This window comes from Leptosomus discolor, chromosome Z (assembly GCF_034619465.1).
Source record: "Leptosomus discolor isolate bLepDis1 chromosome Z, bLepDis1.hap2, whole genome shotgun sequence".
NCBI lineage: Eukaryota > Metazoa > Chordata > Aves > Leptosomiformes > Leptosomidae > Leptosomus > Leptosomus discolor.
Window position 1 is genome coordinate 75984662 of NC_141419.1, and position 25359 is coordinate 76010020.

At 40.1% G+C, this 25359-nt stretch overlaps 1 protein-coding gene across 3 annotated transcripts in view; it reads right to left on the minus strand.

Moving 5' to 3' along the window:
- The window catches only part of PARP8 (poly(ADP-ribose) polymerase family member 8), a 128852-nt gene that overhangs the window by 101666 nt on the left and 1827 nt on the right, over positions 1 to 25359 (minus strand). The window lies entirely within an intron of this gene.

Here is a 25359-nt window from a genome sequence, read left to right on the forward strand (position 1 = left end):
CTACAAAATTGAGAAATGAAGGCAAGTCCTTGCACAAAGACCTACACACATGGATTGAACCTTGGCTGAAGGCCTGGTCTGCGGCTCATACATGGCTGCGGCTCTAGTGAAGCACGCAAAACCAGCTTATGCCAGTCCTTTAATATGCAAAGCAGAAGCTGGCAGCCTGTAAATGTAAATCCAAGTATAGCTTTATCATACATAGTATATCAGGTGCAAGTACAAAATACATGTGAATGAAAAAAAAAAAAAAAAGGCAGTGCAGCATTTATTTTTTGAGCCTCAGGGGAAACAAAGGTACTTTTACAGCTATTTTTCAGCTCTGACTACATGTGACATATTGAGACTCTCCACCAAGGTCAGAAAAACAACTATATGAATTAGAAAGTATTCAAATATATTTATACTTGCCTAAATTTTATCCTAACATTTCAATTTTTTATATAACTTGACAGCCATCCCCTTAATCACTAGGATAGAATTTCCAGATACAATTTTTATTAGCAGAACCCAGTGCAAAGTATTCTTGCATTAACGTACTGAGAAACTTCTTCACTCCACAGGCTCCTCCTTCCACCACTGCCATACATGAACCTACAATTTACTAAACTGGACTGTAAATAAGTTGTTACAATGGAACAGCCAGCTCCAACAAACAAGACTGTTAGACAACACTAGGGAACACTCAGTTCCATCATTTACACTATTGTCTTACACTAAGAACGGGTGGTTCAAGTGAAAATGTGAACATTCCCTTATGAGATGCCTGGTTAATGGCTGCCACTTTTTAAATGGCTGAAGTCTTTTCCAGCTGAGCATAGTAAGTGAAATGGAGCCATGAACAAGAAGCTATGGCCTCCAGTTACAAACCTCTAATTTAGAAGTCTCTTTCTTTTAATTATATATACTTGTCAAAGGTGCAGTTAATAAACATTTACTACTGATTTAACAGGCCCTACCTAACTCAATAAGCTGAAGCACAGAGACAAGAGTTTATTTTGCAGCCTGAAATCAGACGCCATGTTCCAGATTCTTTGCAGCCATTCCCAAACTGAACGATGAGGTAGAAGGATCCAATCAGGGAGGCCAAGAAAAAACAAAGCTAAGATCAATGTGGCTTGTCTCTGACAGAATTCCAAAGGAAAGAGCAACTGTTTAATGTAAAGTAAAATGTTCGTGGAAGACAAGTGGATGAGTGCTGGATCACTACCTGTAGTTAAGTTGGAAATGGGAAAAGTTCCTAATAATCAAAAGAAAGGTGTCTGTCTCTCAATATCATTAATTTACCTTATATGGAGATTATACATCTACCAAGTGGACCACCATGAAAGGACCTGGAAATAGCCTGGATTCAGTGCTACAGAATCTATTCAATTTTATACTCAAATCTTCTGCCAGGTCTCTCACCAGAATACATCATCTTCAGAAAGTCCATCCCATTCTCAGCAGTATTATTAGGTAGGCAAACCCCAAAGCAAGTCTAACACATGCTGACTCCTTTCCCAGGTCTTCCACCTTCATGCATGAGGATGTGGATGCGTAGTTATCACAATTACCTGCTTTAGCAGATACAGATAATTGGAAGTCATAATACCAGCATTGATGCCCTACAGTGATTAATATCAAGGCTCAGGAAATTTTCTGATACCTAATTCTCAATCTGCCAGCTATAACCAGAGCCTAGTGGGAGCAGAACTGCTCCTGAATCCTTAACTGGTCTGCATGCAGCAAGGATGTGCCAGCTCCTGCCGCTGCAGCAAGACAGTAAGAGATTGTCTCAATGTGCTCTCTGCATAAAAACATGAGTCTGAAGGAGCAAATGTTACAGCATGCATCACCTCTTCTCAGGCATCAGAGGAACCAAAGAACGAGAAGGTGTATGCCTATTGAAATCCAAACCAGACCACAGGGGAACAAGGCAAGATGCTTACGGCTTTCTCTATCAGAATGTGTATGGCATACAGGGGATGAAGCAAAACAAGCTAAAACCAAGGGAGTGAAACGTCCTGACTGACAGGGAAGATAGGTGCAAACAAGGACAGTGAGTTACAGTGGTACTGAAAGATCTCACAGTTAACTAAATATTAGATCCCTTAGAGAGCAGCTTCACACTGTGTTTAATCCAACCTAAACAGCTGACTGCCACCAAAAAGAGACATCCCTTTCTCTCCTCTCCTCCCACCACTTTCACTGCTTTCAAGATCCAGTAACCATTTAATCTCTCCCTTGTGCTGCATCTAACAACTGTGCAGCTATAATCATCAGTTCTGATATTAATAAAGCCACATACCCCTCTGTACCAGGTGGCAATGAAAAAGCTGCCTTTGGGCAGCAGTCTGCAGCTATGTTGGATTAGGTACAACAAGGAAACAAACCCTGGAACTGCACAGCCTCTGCACCCGTGCTCTCCTAAATGTTTCACCCATTTCAACCTTGAATTTGCATTATCTGCCTTAAATTTTTCCATCTGGATAGCTGTACACATGAGAAACCATCTTGGTTATGAAGACATTTTCCCCATCTAGTCACAAAACTATAGTGAAAAGCTTTTGCATATATCAAGGAGTGTCAAAGCCTTTGAGAAAATAACTAGCATGGCCACAAGCATGAACTGAGAAATTCTCTTCTTGTAAATCATCAAAAAGCCAAGCACTGAAATGTCAAGTCTTAAGGTATATATCCACAAAGGCTTAAAGTACCAACTGCATATGTAGTTCAAAGAAAAAAGAAATGTAACAAGCATAGGCCAAAAAAAGAAAGCACAATGATGTTTACTAGGCAGATAAATGGACTACCTTGTAATTTTCACACTAGCCACGGCAGGTGAATATGCCAAGTTCAGCTGGGGGAGCAGAGATTGTCTAGTCCTGAAATTGCAACTGCTCTTGCTGCCTGAACCTCAGATATCATGATGGCAAGCTTTGACAGTTCTGATTTAGTATCAATAAAGCACCATAAACTAATTAAACTCAGAATACTACTATGAAGTAAATTAACATTATTCCTACGCAATACTGGTGAAATTGAGATACTGAAAGAGTTGATAGTTGAAACACTATTTTCTGGCTTTCAGGCATGTACTATAGGCTTGCTTTTATAAGAACAATTGTTTCTGCAACAAGCTGAACTCACCACAGTGATCATTTGTTCTGTGACCATACCAAGATTAAGGACACGACAACTGAGAAACACAAATAATGAAAACCAGCATTTTTTATTTTTACCAACACAGCTGAATATTATATACTACAAAACAGGAACACTTTGGTGCTTAAAACATACTAACCTTTCTGCCTAATCTCTGTTGTGAAGTCATTGTGTAAACACCTACAGGTATGGAAGTAGCCTTTCAAAAAACCTTCTGTGCTCATCAGACTAATTCTGGCAACACACTATGAGGTCTTACCCATACAGTAACCCCTTTGAAACTGATAGATTACTTCTCCAAAACTGCTACATAGAGGTATCATCTTCCCTGACAAGTACGTCAGACTTTCTTTCAGCCCTCACACACAGGACCCGTGTGATTCCGTGCAGGGTTTGCTGTGCGGGATGGCAGCAATTAAGAGCTACAGGAGATAAACATTGCATAATGCTAGGCGCATATCTGCCCCTCCCCCCCCGCCAAGTTTCAAGTCTCCACTCAGGCACAAAAACCCTAAAGAAAGCCAAGACAGCAGAAGGCAACATGCAAGAGAGAAGCAGTTAGGAAAAAAAAGTAACTGTAGTGGGCATCTTAAGCTTGTATTTTTGCAGATAAAAAAATGCACGTACAACTGAAAACATGACAAAAAATTTCCAGAAAGAAGGAGACAGCATAAGCAGAACTTGCAAATACTGTCTGCAGTGTTCTGGGTGAATCTGTATATATAAAACACATGAATTCTGTTTTGCCTTTATGAACTGCCTCTGTTTTTCATGTCTAACAGCTGCTTTTCGGTCTCACAGTGTACTGAACTGTGCTCCTTCTGCTAAAAGAGCAATAACAACCACCAATTTGTCAGGGGGAAAAAAAATCGCAGTAATTAAGAGCTTGTAAGTAATGAATAAGGTTACTCCAACACAAAATGGCTTTTCTGTGTTCTCTGAAAAAGGTGTTAAGTTTGGAAATAAATAACTTCCACAACAACAACGGAGTCCAGGCTGCAATGTTACCTTATGCAATCTCTGGGGTACTGATGGGAGGGACACACACGGACAGAAGTGCCAAGCCAAACACAGGCACAGAGGTGGGGCTTCCCTGGCAGGCAGGCAAAGCCTCAAGTTCAGGGGTTAGCCTGGGCTCTAGGAGGCTGGTTTACACAGAGGAGAGCCAGCACAGAAGGTCCTGACACAGGGCCATGTGATGTTTCACAGCAGCAAAGAAATAAGCCAGTCAGTCTCTATGTATAATATGGGCTAAATTAAGCAAAACTGATACAAGAAACCCATGTTGAACCTACCCTTCTACCTGTTCCCTTTACCTCTTACTTGACAGCTACTTGTTAAAACGTAAATCCACCCTGGAGGTAAAGCTCTGAAGACAAATGTTAATAAGCAGTGCAGAGCTTGAGGCATCTGCCTACATACATTGGGACACATAGGCTACGTGGTCCCAAGCCCAGAAGGGTTAACAACAGAGTGCTCATGCTCAGGGAACATGTGGAAGGAAAAAAAGAGTGGTAGTCTCTACAAAACCTAAAGAAGTGTGGAAGCAACAATTACAGGACTCAAACTCCATCTCCCACTGACTGTACAGGAGGGGGCAGAGGTAACAGAAGCCCTCTGGCTTTGCTTGTTGCACCCTTGCATCCGATTCAGTGTCCTCGTTTACCCTTTTCTCACTGCCACCCCTACCGCTTCACTTTTGGTGGAGGATCCACACCAGTCAAAAGATGAAGCTAGTAAATCCAACCTGCTTCTAAAAAGCCTCTACTGACATGAAGTGCATGCCCAAAAAAACTGCTTTGGTCTCTGAAAGATTGGGATCTAGCTAGGGAGACCTATTAGATGCTGCTTAGACAATGGTACTTTTCAAAAACACCACGAGTGACCAGGTAGACCTGTCAAAAAGGACAAAAAAGCCAAGGACAAAACAGTGACCTGGGAAGATCTCACTTCCCTAGGGGAGATCAGCTGAATTCACACTCTGAGTATCTTTCGGTTACATGATAACCCCTTCCTGTCAGACAAAGCATTTCTAACACAGCAGTAGAAACACTTTGTGCAAAGGAAGTATTCAGTATTAAGAGCTACTTTGTACAGAAGAGCCTCAGGTTGCTTAGAAAAAGAAGCCATGTATCTACAGATGTTATATATCTACACACATTGTAATATCTATCTATCTATATATCTACAGATAGACAGAAGTCACTTTCACAGCAGAATCAGAGCACTTATGCGGGAGCAAGGTTAGGAGAGTCTCTAAGCTTTGGCATAGAGAGTATGTGGTTCTATACCTGGGTTTCCTATGCAAGCCAGCAAAGAGTAGACTAGGAGCGTGACCATACATCCCACACTTCAACTACAGCAGTTCTGCAAGATAGAAACACAGAGCTGCAAATGCAAGTACCTATTGACCCCGGTGATCACGCAGTTTCAGCAGCAGATCTTAATGAACACTTTGGAGGGGATGCTGTTACGAAACAGCATTGGAAGGAGCCATTTACATAAATCTTACTCCTCTTTCAGAAAAAAGGAAACTCTTCAAAGAATAGGAGCCAGGGGGCTGATGGTCCCACCATTGCCTCCAGAGAGTACACAGATGACTGGCTCTAGCCCACAGCCCTGCGCTGCTCTAAGGGTGCACATCAGGCACTCTTCTTTAAGAAATGTGTACAGTAAAAAACAGTTAATGGGATGATATATTTTAATTTTAAAGTGTCTCAGCACTGATGAATTAAACACATAACAACATAAAATGTCATTCATCTTTCTTTCAGGTCCATTGAATATCTCCGAGTTCCCATTGCTAGTGGAAGTCTTGAATGAAAAAAGTAAGATCTGAATTAAATCAGATTCCCCCTCATACACATTTTTTTCCATGTCTGTTGAGCAGAAGTGCTCGAAGGTTTATTTTAAAGTGAATCAGTGGAGGAAAACAGCTTTCAGTTAGGTACATAAATACTCTGAAAAATAACATACAGAATGTTATCCTGACCTGACTTAATTTCCGTGACCCGGAAAAGTGTCCCTGGCATCTCACTTCACCAAAGACTTCTGTTTCATGCTAGTGGCTACACCTATATGAAACACGAGGTATATAAATTAAAGCAATCTTAGGAACAGATACCAATATTTGTTTAACATGCTTCAATTACATTCTAAAACATTTTATGGATTTTATGCAAATCCAGGTAGGTAGGAACTGTTACAATTTAAGATCAAAGTGGTCTACAGTCTGAGATGAGGGAAAGCAAGCATACAAGAAGATTAAAAGAGAATGAGTTTCTTCTCTTTTTTTGCTTCGTTATAATTCCATCAAACTTCATTGATTTCAAAGGAAATTGTTCACAATTTAAATGTCATTAGTGAGGGGAGAAAACGACTTGCTGAGCCACGAAATAATTAGCAACTTATTTCCTTCTTCCTGTAGGGAGAAAAATTCCCATAAATGCCAGTGTCAGTGTAGACTGACAAACACCCTCTTAGTTTATGTGTTAGACATTTCTTGCATTATCAGTATGAAAGTGTGGTACTATGCTGGATTTGTCTGGGATAAAGTTAATGTTCTTCCTTTCGGCATCTCTGCCTACCACAGTCCCCGCATACTTCTGCAGACTTCATTCTGAATCCTTACCTGAGCAACCCTCGCTGTAACCTCTTTATATGAGTACATTTACGTGAATCAGGATTGCAATCTATATTTAAAATCCCACTGACAATTAGACAGATGTTACAAATCTCTCCTTCATCTTTAGCATGCAAATATGCAAGTATTTAGTTTTCAGACTGCAGCCAAAAGGTATTTCAGTAAGAAACCTAGGCTATGTACATCCAAAAGCTATTCTATAATGAACACAGTTTTAATTTGTTTGCCTGAAAAGAAAATGCTAGTTCAGCCAGGAGTTAGATCTAGTGCTTGCTATTACAGTTTGCAATCAGATTCATAAGTTATAGGGACACAAATTAATTTAAAGCTGAATTTGAATCTGATCCTGGTATACAGCATAGCCACCATTAAAAATGTCTTATGATTTTATCAGACTATAATGTTTTCAGGGCAGTTTCCCCATCACATTATCTATCTTGAGGGGTTTTTTAAATAAAAAAGTGAAATCTAAAATGGCCCAATTATTTCTAAGAATGACATTAATAAAGACAATGTTCCTTACCCATATGAAAAAAACATACACTTCTTTGCAAGACCTGGGGGCCTCATGATTTAGATCAAGAACTTGATGGTTGGCAAGAGAGAGGCAATGTCTCAGGAATCTGTCCACATGGACTTCTGTCCATAATACATTCTAACAAAAGCTGCCTTATTCTACACAGCTGCACTGAATACATACACAATTACACAGGGCGCTCATTTTTTCTCAATTTTATTTTTCTGTAGTCTATTTTATCCCTGTAAATACAGCAAAAAAATGTATTTTTTCCTTTTACTCCTAGCCTATTTTAATCATTTCAATGTGGAATAGTACATTTCTTTAGAATATAACATATTTCAAAATCCTCTCTTTTTCTCTCTTTTTTTTTTTCCAGACACGATCTTTCCTCACATGCTCTTATTGGCGGCGTTTTCTGTCTGACTCAAGCTCCCACACCTGTCTTTCCATTTCCCCTTCCAAAGCATGTGTGCATCTCCTTGTTGCTCCCTCTCCCCCTTCTATCATTCCTCATCTTCTGCTCCCCCTTCTCCCCCAGCGTCTCCATCACTGTCTCCTCGTTACCCCATCCTGTCTCTGACGGCAGCTCCAGCATACACAGCTGAGGATGACTTTGTGTATCTAGGCTGAGCTACAGTCCTGAGTCAGATTTTCAACCTGAGTAGCTACTTGGAAGGCATGAAGCTGGACATGGGGCAGTGAAAGAGCAATATTCCTGACATGTCCCAAAGCACTCCAGTGAAGCCAGGGACAATCCCTGATGTCACTAAACCTTTGCATTTGTAGACTTCATAATTAAACGAGACAACCACATACACTGGGTTGCGAGACATGCACCAAAGCTACATTAGGGCAAGACTTGCATCATCATATTGCTTTAACATTGCCCTAACAGCATTTCTCACTGTTGAGATCTGCAGATGTCCATGCTGACGCAACTATATGTCACTCTCCTCTATGCCATTAAATAACATCTTAAACATGATTTCAAATATCTGAATGCAAGTATATGCATTGATACAGTACAGATGCTCAGGTTCCAAAGCTCACGACTGGATTACATTGCTTCATCAATGCAATACCCATTTGTGAAACACAATCTAATCTAGACCTTCTCTATTATCTCTAAACTTTTTTTAAAATACCATCTAAGAAGGAGAACACACAAGAGCAGAAACTGGTTATAAACCATGTTGCACCAAGCCAGCTTGAGCTGTAAGAATGAGACACATTTATTTGGGGATCAGAATACACAGACTTTACCACTGAAAAAAAAATAAGCTGTTATTTTTCTTTACTGATGAAATATATCCTAGATGTCAAGGGCTTGATGTATCCTTCACAATTCAGTGGCTCCTGACGGTACACTGGAGATGCAACTGTCATTTTACTCGAAACACCACAGTGAGGCAAGAACCTCACAAATGCTGTGTATTAAAAGATGGATTTAGAGCAAAATTGCCTTGAAAAATACATGAAGCTATGTCAACTGACATCAGATGAGTTTCACTTCACAAAAGGAACTCATTAGCTGACCCAGGAGACAGAAGATTGAATGCTCATTAAAAAGTCTTTTGACATCTCCGTTCCCAACCAGCCGTGTCCCCTGAGCACCTATGTTTCTGCTCTGGAGCCGGCATCCAGGCAGTCTTACACAATTGGTCACAGGCATACAATAGGATCTAGGGATTGTGAGACCAAATCTTAGAAACCTCCACAGCTAAATGACAAACAGGAAAGGGCCTGGACAATGGAGAGATTATAAGAAATGTTTAGGCTCTGTCTTCAGGCCAGAGCAGCCTAATTGTGGGGCTGGATGTGCTGTGGAGTCTCACTGTTGAGCATCCTGATATCTCTACCCCAGGGACTACAGCAGGATCATTTGCTACCAAAGGAATGGGAACCACTGCCACAAAACATTTAGCCGCATTTTAGAACAAAAAGGGCTGATGTAGATATCTATACTTGATGACTCTGGACAGGAGGCATGTACCTAAATTCCCTGGGAGTGCACGTCCCAAAAGCCTGGCAGCTTTTGCTACTGGGCGCCTCAAGCCTCTCCTCAGCAGCCTGCCAGTCCTGCTGGGAGCTGGGTCCCCACACCGGCAGCTCTTACACACAGGAAACCGGGTACAGGCCAGTTTGCCTTGTGAGACAGGTGCTATAAGATGTAAATAAATTTCATTCCACAGCTACTTGAAGAATGGTTCAAAATGCCAGCAAGTGTAAGTTTCTCTGATGCAAACGCCCCACTGCTTTCTTACTAGTACAGTGGCACTTGCTCGGCATGTTCATCCATCTAAACTTTCAATGGAAAATAAAGTTCTTTTATTATTATTCTATTTTTACCACGCTTTGTCATGTTTCTCAAGACACCTCTGCAGGGTCATTTGCCATTTTATTAGTGTAACTGTAAAGTAGCTAGTTATGAAATAATGAAAACTGAAAGGTCAATGACCCAACTTCTCATCATCAACACAAATATGTGTATCAGGAACATAAACATGGCATGTTATATGCTGGAGGTTCCTGATGGAAATCTCAGATAAAGTAGAATCCCTCACAAGTTTAAGTAATGGATAGACCCCTAACCAGTTATTATTCTCTCAAAATGCCATGACTATGACATCAACCATGTGAGATGGCCAAAGTTAATGAAAATAATACTAACAAAGGAATCACTGAGTACCTGAAGCCCCTGTATACATTATGTATAAACATAAGGAGGGGTTTTAGGTAGATAGATGGCCAGGCAGATACAGGTTAAGTTCTTTGAGTGTAAATAAAACCAGTATCATTGCTTCAGCTTTATGCAGATGACTGCAGCTACACCTATTAAGGCAGCAAAACACATCAAAGCAATTCAAACTATAAATGGAATTCTTTCAAATTGAAATTTGGCCAAATGTTAAATATTTGCCTCAATTACTCTAATAATTTATAACTGAAATAAATGGAATGAGAAAGGCAAAATATGACCACACAAAGGAAATTAAACTCCACTTTCTCTTTAGTTAGGCTTATGTCATCTCATCAGTTTACATAGTCTAGAGGTGGAAAGGAATAGGCTAAATGTAGAAAACTTTTATGTATTTTGTTTCAGTCAAAATAACGATTAGTAGCAAAATGAAAATGTTTATGAGACAACGTCCTGAAACTTAACAAGCACAACAAAAACCTCAGCAGTTCTGACCAACTGACTTCAAAATCTAAATAATCTACAGGAAAGTCCCAACATCACCTCAGCCCACTCAGCCCTCACCTCACAGTTCAAAGATTTTCCAGCAAAGTTATATTATCTAGTTAATCATGACCATATTGCAATCATTAGACATTGAAATCACTGACACTGAGAACTGTATAGGATTCTCACTCAGTAGCAGCTAATGTCCCAATCAATGTACTGCCACTGCAGAGCCATGGACAGCATCCAACAAGGAACTTCAAAATACTAAGGGCAGAACAGCTCAACTGTTTTACCATACCTGAGCCTCGAGTGCAAGTCAGTCAGATACATTTTTTTTTTAAATTTTGTTTAGAAATATTAAAATAAGGTGTGGTATTGGTCATCCTTAGCACTTCACAATAAAATAAAACAAAATCTGGCATTGTACCTTTGAAGGAAATAACACTACCATAACATGTAACACACCCATCTTGAACCTCCTGCCAGAATTATTACTATTAAAAATAAAAGATAAACAACTCTGAGAGAAAATGCAGAAGTAAAAAGATATTTACATTGTGCTTATTGTCTTTTAAAGTATTTTAATTGTAGATGAAAGTAGATAGCAACTGTCTTCACTGTTTAACATGCAATCTCTTTATTAAAGATGCCTTTCCACGCACAGCCAGACTTCCCCTTTGCACTGACGTAACTCAGAGCTGAATGCCGACCTGTGCTCTTTTCTTTTCATTATTCCCTCCAGATTTCTCTTCTATAGTCCTTCATTCAACAGCAGCAGCAACAAAAAGGGAACAGCGAACCTCTTCCTGTGACAGGGCTCTGCCACATTCAGTTACACATTAACGCTCCCCTGAGCAATGGTGCAGAACCTCTGCCACGCTCCTGGACATTGTGGCAACTTACCAGGAAACTAAGGGGCAAATCTTATTTGCATGCACATTTAAAAAACAGGCACAGATTTGAATCAGAGAAAAATGGAAAGAAAAAAAAGAAGAAGAGTTCTTATTACAGTGAGCTCAGATGTGTTCAGAGCTATAAAACCTCTGAGGAAGAAGAAAAGACAGAATGCTAAAGAGAACGCTGACATCACTTGTCTAAAATCAACGCACATGCATGCATTTTATATGGTCTGGATCATCTGCAAATGCTGAAGCTTTATGCATGCTAGATTACTATATGAAATTAGCACTGGAAAAGAGATACTCCATGTATAGCTCTACTCCAAGAGAAAGTATTTTATGCTTAACCTGAAGGCCTCCGAGTCCTCTGGGAAACAGAGGCAATGAGAAAAGTCTGTGATACATCTTGAAGTCTTTTTTTCCAAATTTCAGATTCTGAACTTACAGAATTCCTTCCATTTTGCCTGATGAGCTTTTTGCTGGCAACAAAAGGGTGTCCCATCATCCCCCCCCCCCCCCCAAGTATTATTTCACTGAAGTAGTTAAGTATTTATTTTACCTGACCCAACTCCCACTGAAGAGTCCCATGGAGCTATGCTATCTGCCAGCCTGCCACGAGTCACACTCGTCCTGACACGGCAGGCTGCCAGGCTCTGCCCGGCAGCCAGTGGAGCGCACTAGGGTGCTGTGCTGCTCCACCTGGAGCAATGCTCCACCCTGCTCTGAAACCTCTCTAACTAAAGACAGTCACTTCAGGTAGATCCCAGTGCTACATCAACTGAGGTGTGGAAGAGCAGCCTTCAGGCAAGGTATATGCACAAGAATTTCACCCTCCCTCCATTTGTGCATGGCCCGCTCCTCCAGCTGTACCTACTGGAAAACCACTCCTCCAGACTTTCTTAGCCATACAGGTCCCGTGTACTGAGGGCACACTTCATCCACCCTGTGCCTATGTGGCTGATCTGCACAACAGGCAAACTTGATTTTCAATCCTGACCCCTAAAAAACCACAGACATACCCAAGGAGTCTGTCTCACACTAGTGAAACTCCACCAGAATGCTTGCAACAGGATGAGTCTTTCATCTGTCACTTATATCATTACAAATCAAAGCAGAAGCAAACCAAGGAAAACCTCAAACAGCATTACAGAGGGCAAAAAGTCACCCTCAACCAGTTATATACCGGACAAATGGAAGAAACACTGCAATGATCCGCAAAGCAAGTACTGAAAACGCTGGAAAGTGCAGAGTGACAATTAACAGCACTATCCACCCAATGAAATGTGCATTGTTACGGATGGAAATAGGTTTCCTACACGCAGGAGAATGGAATTAAAAGTTACTTACTGGAGAAAGACTGCCAAAGGTTCATAAAGACTGCTTTTTAAAGAATAAGTAGCCTATAAAATAAAGAATGGGAAACCATATAAAGCAACATCTATTTTTTAATTCACTTTGCAGTCCTATTTGAAACATGTTCTATAACGCCTAAGACCATGTAACTTTTAACGGTTTAACTAAAACACATTCTTACACCTGTGCAGCATCTACAGTGAAAGATCTGAAATACATTCTATTTCTAAACATCTCTGTTTAGTCCTAGGTACAACACAAGTCTCAAAAACATCCCAGCTAAAAAAGATTTTTAAGCCTCAATCAGCAAACAACTCAGGCTGCAGCTGCAATTATTTCAGCAGTGATTTTTTTTCTAGCCACCCACATATTAGACACCAAAACCAGAATAACGAACAGCTCTGAACATGTGATTGCTCTGATTAACAGTCTGAGCACCCATTGTTATTCTGCTGAAACTTCTCAAGAACTGAAACAAGCATTTCAGGATATATATATGATCTGAAGAGAACTGGGACGTAAGTGATCTATAGCTGCAGTTGGTTAATATCAACTATTTAATGTCTGTCTGCTTCAACAATATGAACACAACAGAAACCAGTTTTTGTCAGAATAAATCAGTATGCAGAACACCTCAGGAAAACAAAAGGCCAGAAGAAAGAAGGGTGGAAAATGACAAGTTAGGAAGGAATGGAAGACAATTGTCAGGAGCCTGTGCTCTCCGGTGGCATGGTCAAAATGGAAATGGCATGGTCAGGTGTGAAACATTAACTTCTGCAGATTGAAGTCATTACCTTTCAGCGGGGAGTGCAGAAGTGGTACCTTCTGTGGGACAAAGCCTTCCTTGCACCAGAGGGATCCTGTGGAAACATCTGCATTGCACACAGACAGGCAAGTGCTCTGTCAAGCTCACCCTAGCACTGAAAATGAAAAAGAGACCACTGCAGTGCCTTGGCTAGTGTCTTTGCTCATGGGGTTGCACCACATGCAAACCTGAGACTTAAGTGCCACACTGCTGAGAACACCTGTTTGCTATGTGGCAGAACTTCTCAAGTCTCTATCACTTCAGGCATCTCTGCCCCATTTTGGTGTCATGTCACTCCCACCCCCTCTTTCAATACGAGCCATTCCCAAAGAACATAACTCATATTTTACTTTATCGGCTTCCACGAAAATTCTCTTCACCTGCCACTGAAAATGTGAACACAAATAATGTGTAATTTCACTTTGGTATGTAACTAATCATGCATATATTCCACTGTTCTATTAGAAGACAATGAAGATAACATACTGCATTTACATTTAACTTTGTTCTATTTAAACTTCCTTAACAAGATGAATATAATTAGACAGGTCCTCAGTACTGTAAGTTGGCACGACTTCACTGAATTCCATGGCAATTTGTCAATTTCAATTACCTGAGAATATGGCAATAATGTTACATCACAAAAAGAACAACACAGAAGTAACTTGGGACAAAATACAGATGGTAATACAGTGTAAACAGCCAGACTAATGGCGAAATGCTTGCTACTATGTGGTGGATTGACCCTGGCTGGATGCCTGGTGCCCACCAAAGCTGCTCTATCACTCCCCCTCCTCAGCTGGACAGGGGAGAGAAAAATATGACCGCAGGCTCATGGGTCGAGATAAGGACACTCAGCAATTACCATCATGGGCAAAACAGACTCAACTTGGGGAAAAAATGTAATTTATTACCAATTCACTGAGAGAGGCGTAACTAGAAATAAAACCAAATCTTAACACACCTTCGACCCACCCCTCCCTTCTTTCCTGGGCTTAACTTTATACCCAATTTCTCTCCCTCCTCCCCAACAGCGGCACAAGGGGACAGGGAATGGGGGTTGGGGTCAGTTCATCACTCTGTTGTTTTCTGCTGCTCCTTCGTCCTCCGGGGGAGGACTCCTCACACACTTTCCCTGCTCCAATGTGGGGTCCCACTCACGGGAGACGGTCCTCCATCACTTCTCCACCAAGAGTTCTTCCCACTAGCTGCAGTCCTTCATGAACTGCTCCAACGTGGGTCCCCTCCACGGGGTGCAGTCCTTCAGGAACCGACTGCTCCAGTGTGGGTCCCCCCACGGGGTCACCAGCAGCAAACCTGCTCCAGCGTGGGCTTCTCTCTCTCCACAGGCCACAGGCCCTGCCAGGAGCCTGCTCCGGTGCAGCCTTCCCACAGGGTCACAGCTTCCCACAAGGTCACAGCTTCCTTCAGGCATCCACCTACTCCAGCGTGGGGTCCTCCACAGGTTGTAGGCAGTCATCTGCTCCACCATTAATGCCCATGGGCTGCAGGGGGACAGCCTGCCTCACCATCATCTTCACCACAGGCCACAGGAGAATCGCTGCTCCGGCACCTGGAGCATCTCCTCCCCCTCCTTCTGCACTGAGCATGGTGTCTGCAGAAATGTCTCTCACGTGCTCTCACTCCTCTCTCCCACTGCAGTTACTGCTGCCCATAACTTTTCCCTTTCTTAAACATGTTATCGCAGAGGCGCTACCACCGACGCTGATGGGCTCGGCCTTGGCCAGTGGTGCGTCCGTCTTGGAGCCGGCTGGCGTTGGCTGTATTGGACATAGGGGAAGCTTCTAGCAACTTCTCACAGAAGCCACTCCTGTAACCCTCCCGCTACCAAAACCTTGTCACACAAACCCATTAAATACTGCCATAAATTTATGATGATTTCCTCAATACTTATGTCAAAAGTTCTGTTACATACACTGAAATATGCTGGAAATATGCTTTAGAAATTGCCATGCCAGACAAGACATGCCACCTTTAACAGTGGCCTTTCAGTCAAAGACATGACCCACTGTGCTGTTGGCTGATGATGCCTTACTAATAGCAGAAATGAGGAAGGACTTCGTAGCCAGGGTAAAAGGTTTTCTTGACCCTAAATGACTATTGGTTTATGTCCTCAATAAGCAAGATCAATAGCTTTTGTAATTTTTATCCTGACTCATGTAACTGCAACTCCTGTTCTCCTCATGGACAGCAAATGCCTAATCCTTATTAACACACCAGGAGGCCAGAGTCTTCCACATCAGTGCCTGCCTTGAAGCCAGACAGTGCTAGATGTAAAAGGTATTTACACTTTGTATCTTTGTGTGTTTGTTGTCCTTGGGAAAGGTCAGTTTTTAGCTGAGCTACAGGATGAATCAGTTTCTTCAGGCCTTAAATAAAAGCATATACTTTTACGAAGTAGTATTTTTTAGTATCTACTTATTGATGTTTAAACACAGAAATAGTATAGTAAGTAATTATTCATCACAAGAGACGCAATCTAAAACAAATAAAAGCTGATCAGTAAAATACAAATTCAGGTACAGAAAGAGCCTGGAGTCTCCCTCCACTCATCTACTCCCTATAGTGCGGTTCACAGGGAGAATATATTTCTTGTAGATCACTAGATACAGCTAAAACCAAATAAACACTAGAATTTCTCACAATTTATCATTTTAAATAAAAATACCAAAACAAACAAATAAAATGTAACAGCCAAACCATGGAATTGTAAATGTCCTTAGATTACTGAACAAAATACCTTAACAAGAAGAACTAAACTTGTGGCTGCTAATGCCATGCAATTTTACTTCAGTAATGAAGGCAGAATAGCTTTAATCAACACTGAAGTTTGATGTAAAAATTCCATCAACAGCTAAATCTGGCACAGGGAACATGCAGAAAGCAAGACTGTATGCCAAAGGCAATGCTGCTCTTGTGTTATACAGGTATTTGGAAAAAAAACCCAAAACAAACCCAAACCCCAAAAAAGAATTATGTGCACACAGATCTGCTAAAGGGAAGAGAGCTTACATCTTTGGTGGAATGATTATTGTGACTCTACTTTGTACTCTAGAGACCAATAATAAACTAATTTAAAACTTCTGTTAGCCTGAGTTAACGAAACTAGTATATGCCCAAGGAGATGCTTGCAGAGGTTATGTTCCTCCTGTTGCCACCTAAATATACCCAGTTTCACTGTTCTTGTCATCCACTGACAAAACATGAGTCCTTCTTCAACATACAAGCATACAAAATCCTACTACTGAAATTTTATGCCAAGCCTAACAAGCCTTCTTCTATAGGATGAATAGAAGTCTTTATAGTAAAATAATTCTCTAAATTAAATATATTAATAAGCTCAGTTTTCAGTTGTATCTCCATTAAAGCTACAACCATGTACAGAAGTTTTCATGTAATATTCATAGAACAGTATTAAACCAGTAGAATACCTGAATTTACACAATTCCCTGTCTATAAGGGAAAGCTGTTGATAGTGTCCATAACCGCCATACTAAGGCATTAACCAGACATGCGTTTTCCATAAGCTTTTAATACTTGGTTACATTTTCCGTCTAAAACACTGCAAAACTCTTTTTTATTTTTTTTTTAATTTTATTTTAATGTTTCCACTGTTTTGCACAAATGTATACTGAAATGACCAGATTTCACATAGTTTTAATCTAGACAAAGTCAGTATGTTCCTTTCAGGTGTTTTCACAGAAATCTCTTGAAGAAATTACCATTTATATTCGAACTAACAGTTATATCTACAAAAAGCTCTGCAATCATTTTGGGACTCAGGTAAGATTTAATACTGATTCTGAATGAATGACAGGTAGAGAGGTTTTCACGTGGCCTAGCAAATTACATTCTCAAAAGAGGACTCTCTGACAATGACGTTTTCAAATGCTAAGGCTAAAAAGACAGAGGAACAAAAGCATGGTTTTGACAATCGGCCTTCTGTCTGTGCCCTCTGCAATGTCAGTGACTTGGTAAGAACGTATGAAAGCAAGCTTTTTTCTTTGGATAAATTGCAGCTCTCGCACCATCTAGGAGAGGACTCAAAAATGAGAATACATCTGCAAAGATGGCAGAAAATAGAACTCTGGTCTTCGTAACTTCCCCCCCTCAGGTGAAAAACATCACTTTGATTGCCGTTCACTAGGAGCAGTCAGGGCCAAATCAAAAATGCTGCAGTATCGCTGTGGACCCAAGTGAACCCCACCACATCAGTGGAATTACTCAGGATTTATACAGCTGTGATTGAGATCAAAGAGTTGACTATCAGCAAGCACTTTTATGACAATGAAATGCTTCCTGGTTTTAACACCTCTATCAACCCCAGGTCCTAATTTGACAGAAGAGCTTTCTAATTATTTTCACATTTTGCTGTATGTATGATTATTACAGGGTGAAAACTCCCCATCAAAGATGAACTTTTCAACATTAGGGAAAAAGAACAAGAAACAATGAGTAATACCACATGAAAAAAAAAAAAACAACAATGAAAAAAACACCCTAAAATGAAATATTCTACCGTTTGCAGAAAAGCTAATGACCCGGAATACCATGTCTAACCCATAGGCTCTTTTTCATACTTGAAAGCAAATGCTGTCTGTCGCAAACACCTTACTGGGTAGAAACATGACAGTCAAACAGTCTGTTGCTATTACTTTGTTACTGCAAAGTAATCCTGCCTTCTAGCTTGGCTCCTAAAACAGAAAATGGAACATTCATTTAAAGCAGCAAGATTTCAAGATGGCAGCCTGTATGACATGAAATGCAGAATGCTACACATTGTGAAAGGTACTTACTCTTTAATTATATACTACTTTCTACAAATGGCATATCACCATTTTTTGCACTCTCTTTTGGCAAACAGTATCTTTCACTACACAGGACACATGCTGTTGCCCCTTTTATTTCTGATCAATGCCTCAAGGCTGGAGGGAGACATTTGGAGGGTTTGCCAGTTTTCTTGACCTTCCTCTTTGCCCTCAATTCTTTGCTCCAGACAGGCTGCTGCTGAGCACTACAGAAGTCTCCCTCAGAAGTGATTCAGCTCGATCCTAACTGCCAGGACATGCCACGGTCTTCTACAACAGCCAGGAGAAGCCAAAGCCTTCTACAGGGCTCACACTGGTACTCTGCCTTCAAGCAAGCTACAGAAAGATGCTCACCCTCCAACCTTTACCCAAGCCTGTGTTCCGCCTGTTCCCTTATGTGACCATGTGCAAGACCACGACTTGCTCCCACAGGATTACATACTGCCAACAGCACATACGATGGTGCAGCACGTATGATGGTGTTCAGCCTCTGCAGTAGGGGAACACAATGTCTGACATATAGCTCCCTGGAGATAATGGGTCCTCCCAGGAGAAGTCTGACTTATAAAAGCAACAATTGTTCCTGGTCCTTAGGCAAGGCTCTCTCCTGCTCTTACTTCCATAGTAATAGGCTGGATGCAATCTCGTGTCAGCGTGCAGAAGGCTGTCAGGGGAAGGAGATTTTATTTCTGTAACTTGTTTAGTCCCTCTTCTTTCAGAGATATTTTCTAGCTACTGCTGCACAGGATAGTAGGCTTATCTTTATGAGTCAATTTTACCCTGTCAAAAGGAGCTCCTTTTCCTCAGATGAGGCCAGTTCAGTGAGACATCTGTAAAAATCTTCACCCTCCTGTAGGAAGGAGGCCATTAATTCTTAAAAGCTGTCCTCAAGTGGGATTTATTTAGTGCCAAGGCAGAATTATACGTTGGAGTTTTTTCTAGATTTACTCACATTTCATCTCTTTCTTAGTTTTAATTGTAACTAACGTGAACTCTCCCAGCAGTTTAAAATTTACTTTCCCTCTAGGTGCTGAAGCTTATTAAAGTAGGTATTTTGACTCTGAATGATCAGACTCTGACTCAAATGAGAATTCATATTCTGCACGGTAAGTAATCCATGCAAAAAATATGCCAACAGGTACTTCAGCTCTTTATGACCGAAGAAAAATATGGGAAATTATTAGAGACTAACAGGAAAAGGCAGAAGTGGTATTAGTCCCAATACAGAAAAAGTGATGTAAATTAACTTTGTCAGAGTGAACTCTGCTTTCAAATTTATTTGTCTTATGACATTAACACTTTATCAATGACAGCCTACAGATCTTTTTTTAGGTACTTAATATGTTAAACTGTGTGATGAAAGCAGAGAAAGAAGAAGCTACTGAAAATGTTTGCTGTAAAGACATTCAAGCACTCTTCCCAACTCTATGCTGCTGAACTATTCAAACAACAGCACATATATTTGTACAACAAAAAGACCTGCACAGAGATTGTGATGCTTTTTAAAAGTGCTAAGCAACGCACAGTAATACTGAGACTACTACGTGGTGTGGGAGTTTGGCACTTCTGAAAACTAGGCCATTCATTTAAGTGCCCAAAACCACATTTTTCTCACTGAAAGGCAGACATTCACAATTTGAATGTATTGTTCTTAGTATCAGTACAGTATGCAGCTGAAAGAGGACAGACACTCATTTCCCCAGATCACTAAGAGATCTCCACAAGACCATACTCTCCCTGAAGTATGTGATTGTTACAAGATGCAAGGATGGAGAGTGGGTTAATTCCAGACAGCACTGATTTCCTAACATCAAGGCAAGAAGGACCTGTCAGACACAAGATCATCGAAAAAAAGGTGAGCTCAGTGAGACCATGAGTAGAATAGTGTTGATTCTGCTTTTCACAAATCCTCAACATTACACTTAATGACTTTTTTACTGTAGTGTTCTACCAGTCTCTTTTTAGGATGAATCACACCTTTTGTTAAATCACACCTACTGAATTTCTTGTAGTAACAAAAAAACTACCTATAGGAATGTATGGGTAGGTTTCACATACATACCACACACTGCCAATACCAGAAGGTAGTATAAAGTCAGAATAGGTACATTAGCAGGAATTCATGGAAAGGAAAACACGTATCTTACAGGGGGATTTTAAAACTGAAACTTAATCAATACCTCACACAAAATTGTTTTTTAAAAGTACCCAAGGCTGTATTAAACATTACCTCATCTACAGAATCTTTAATGAAGAAATGAAAATCATGTTTGCCATGTTATATCTGGATTCTTGTCTCATATCACAGATTTCTCTCCCAGGAAATGGTGCCATACCACAAAAATGTTAAGCCATATTTGATAGCAAAGATAAAATTGAAAGATGATGTACAATCTTCCAGGTATCTTGAAACAAACAGCAATAAGCAGCCAGCTAAGTACAAGCTGTGTATCTAGTTTTCACCCCTCTCTTACTGTAGCAAAGGCAGATTTTAGGAATGTAATTACATACTTAATAACCTGAACAGAAAGTTAAGCACAGTGATCAGCAACAGAAGATGAACCGTACTTGCGCCAGCCCTTCCTAAGCCCTGTATAAAACCTATTCCAGCTAAAGTAAGACCATTCAGAGCAATGGATTCCATAAAAACCATCTTCCCATCTTCTTAAGTTATACTGTCATAGACACTTCCATCTTATCTAAGCCACCACTGCATCCAAGAGGAACAGTCCAACCTTCTCTTCCCAAACCTTGCATAGCCAGTAAACACAGTACCATGCAATGAACCTGACATAGGAGCTAGGTTAAAACTAACCCATCCAAAAAAGGCTGGTCTTAAACCGGATCATTTTGGAAAAGAAAGGAAAAAAAAAAAAATTCAGAAAAGTGTTCCATTTTGATATTTTCTGATGGACACAATTTTATGTTTCAGTTTAAAAAATATTTTTCCACTCTCTGTCCTTTTTTACTACAGTATATATAAATTCTTCAACAACATAAATATTAAGATAAGAACACACATCAATTAGCCCACACCCATTTTTCTTCCCAGCTTTTTTTGTACTGAAGACTTGCAGCATTATCAGAGTGACACCTGAATTTCAAAATTATTCACCAAATGGAATCTCTCATGTAGGCAGTTTTATTAAATTACCGTAAGTAGCAACAGGACATACCACTAAAGGGGAAAAAAAAGGTTATCTGTATCTCTCTGTCAACAAGTGGTTCAAACACCTGGTAGACAAAGTGTGCTAGGACTTTAGGTAGTCATTTTAGTCTCTAGCTATAGAAAGTCACAAGTAATTTAGTTACTCTTTCAGAGGCACAGATCCCCAGCTGTGAACTATTTCACTGCCACAGTGAGGTAGGAATTAATTCATCAGTTTACAGGATAATTTCTGATACTACAATATTAAGCTACTATATTAAGCTAATACATTATACTACAATATAATTCAAGAGGTTATACATTGTATACATGTACAATGTATAACCTCTTGAATGGAAAAAAAAATATTCCAAATCAAAACAGCCTCAGTTAAGAAATTGTCATTATTTTAAGTAAAAATAAACAATTACTTCAAACCAAAATTTGACTTTCCTTGCTTCTTCAGAACTGCCATAGTTATAACCATTGTGCTAAACTATGTACAGCAGAACGCGAGGCCCACAGTGGAAATGGGACACGAGAATTTTGCTGACAAAATTAATCTGTGTATTCAGTTCTTACACGTCTTATCTAGTTTCTTTAATATGCTGCAGTATTAGATCTCTTCTCATGCACAGCCTTATTGCCATTGTCCTACGCTGCCAGTAAGAGTTAAGTACATATTTGAATTAAGAGGTATTTCAGGACTGGTATGATGTCCTTGTTTAGCCTCAGAAAAAAAAAAGGGGGTGAGAAAAACACTAAAAAAAAATGAAACATCTTTTTTTTCAGGACATCCAAGCACTGCTTCTATGTAAACCATGTCAAATGACATTTAAAGTGAAAACAACTTCAGGGCATCATGCATTTTCATTTGAAAGATGACAGATCAGCAGTTCTGTTCAGTCTGTGCTGTTTCTGAAGGAGCAATGTTTCATACAGAGGCCGAAAATAGGAAAAAGGAAACAACAGATTCTTAGGAAAAAAAAAAAAAAAAACAGAAAGAACTCAACACGTTCATACTTTAAACATCCTTTTCAGTTCCTACAGTAAAAGCATAAAAAATCCAGCCACTTCCGATATTCTGCCAGATGTAAAGAAAAGTAAATCTTGCGGTCACAGCACCTGAATGAACACCTTACTGTGTAAGAAATCTATCACCCTACTTACTGCTTTCCGACAATGAAATTAAAAACTATTGATAAACAATCTGCCCCATAGTTGGTGCCCACATTATGCAAAAAGACATGCTTCACTAGTAAGTTGCTAATTACAACCTTCCCAAACCAGGAAGCACCTCTGCAACATCAAACAACTCTTAATATTTGGAAGAGTGAACACAGTGCATTTAAAAAAAAAAAAAGGTACAGTGAAATTGAACTGAACTACATAGGTAAAGGATTTATGATAAGTCACACAATACAAATACGTTCGTACTTACAGAGTTTCTTCCCTTCCAACTTGTCAAGAAAAATCCTGCAAATGCAGAATCTCCTTGAAGCATATTTATGCCCATCCAGTGACCATTTGCACACATTATTTACATAATGTAATACTTAGTTATCACCTAAAGGTCAAATTTGGAACAGGTCTATATAAAGAATAAAAGAATAATAATTCTCAGTTGGGTTTTTCTGGAACCTCTGTACTCCAACAAAAGCTAAGTCATGCCCTCAGGGTTTGGTGCAGCACTTTACTGTGGGAATACAAGTTAACTCCACTGAAGCAATGATAAATGTGCTCCGCATCACGCCTATCTATTTGGATTGACCCGCAGCACGGTTAGGTACCACCTCAGTATACAAATAGCATTACTGTAGGAAGAGGCTATGCAATCAATCCAAGCAACAGGGAAAAATCAGGTAGAAGCCAGCCCCAAGAAGAAAGACCTCACACAGCTAACAGTTTAAAGAACAACACTTACAAACCTTAGGTCCTCATCATAACTGAAATAATACTTGTACACTGATTTTCATGGACTTATACTGATTTACTGAGAATTTGGCTCTGAGTTTATGAAGACCACTGATAAACGGACTTAATGGGCACTAGAGGCAACTACAGTATCCAGAGGAAAAACCCCAGTGATGTTTAACTTGCTAGTATTGTCACCTGCCTTCATACAAGGGTAAGACAAAGAATACTCATTCTCAAAGAGAAAATGTATCGCCTTCTTTCAAGGGTTTCTGCTCTTGTATCTAACCACTATGGCCAAAACAAAGCCATACCACACATTCACCTAAAGGAACACCTAAAGGAAACAAAGCATGAAAAAGACTTAGTTCCAAGCATGGCTAATGAGAGCTAAAGTACTGTAATCTTCCTTACACACCATTTCTACTCTCACTCATTTAAATCTGTTTCTCCATTTGAACATCCATGCAGTGAACATCCACCCCTTTGCCCGTTACTCAAAAGCCTGCGTTCCTGCTGGTTTGAAAAACAAAGTCATTGGGCTGCACTTCTGAAGTAACTGGACAAGGCCTGTTGGCTGATACTCAACTCTATGATCATGAGCTAACAGAGATTTTGTCATTTAGGGACAATTCCTGAGTGCAAGAGTCAAAATACAGGGGGTCACCATGCAGGAAGTCCACAGCTGCAGCAGTGGTGGTAAGAAAAAAAATCACGGCCAGATATAAGATCCTTAGATAGCACTGTGCTCCTCTAAACTGTTACCACACACAAGTCACTGCTGCTGACCCTGTACTGGAGACTTGCCTGGATGATGCACACAGTGTAGTATAGCTGCTGCTCAGCCAGCACCTTTTCTAAGAAGAAACCACTAACTCGTCTTCAATGTGAGAAACTGAAGTTTGGCTCTTAATAGTCAAGGCTTGGGGTTTCATTTCATGTACTTCACAAGAACTTACTACCACTGAGTACACCACTGTACACCAACAATATCGTAAAACGTCTTTCTAAATCACAATACAAACAAGCAGAGAACATTAAACCCTTATCTCAAAGAATCCTTTTAAAATTTCCTCAAAATGGGAACAGGAAAGTGAAATTTGAGTATGCTCTAAGTAACAACCCACTTTCACCAACTTCGGTAAGCCCAATGTTTGTTTCCCAATTCGGTTTGAATTTTCACGGTCCTGAGACTAGTTTCCAGACAAGTTTCCTAAGCAAATGCTGACCCAACTTAAAATTGAAGGCTATGGGATGCAAGGCTCTCTTCCATCTCTTGTTGTAGAAGTGACAACATTTTGTTTCAACACTTATAAACCAGTTTGTTTCTCATCAGTTATGCCCTTAGGCTTTTTACTTTATTCATCTTGGAAAATGGAAACAATACAGGTTTCACTTCCTGGTTCTTGCTGCAATATTTCATTTAGCATTTCCAAATTCAATCGTTTTAGTTACATGATAAATAATATTTCTGTTAGATAATTTTTACTGCATCAAGCCCTCCAAATTTGTCTTTTAAAACAAGACCAAAACAAAACATATACTAAAAGCCTAAATGAAAGAGTATACTACAAGTAACCTAAAAATACACAGATTCTCAGCTACTGGGTGAACTATTCCACTCCACTGAAAATGATAGAAGTTGTCCTTCCCTTTAGCAGGAAGAGGCAGAGCAGCGAGGTGGGAAAGCATTTTTCTTAGCAGCCTCGCAGCCTGACAACCTTCTGGGAGCCTGGTCCTGCAGCCAGGCCCTGAAGCACGCACAGGGGAGCACTGATGGCAACGTGAGTGCTCCCTGCACTGAAAGGTTCACTTGCAAAGAATACAGTCCTTTAACCTGACGTACTCTGGGAAATAAAAACAACTACCCAAAACATGAGATGAACTGAGAAAAAGAATTAAAACAAAACAAAA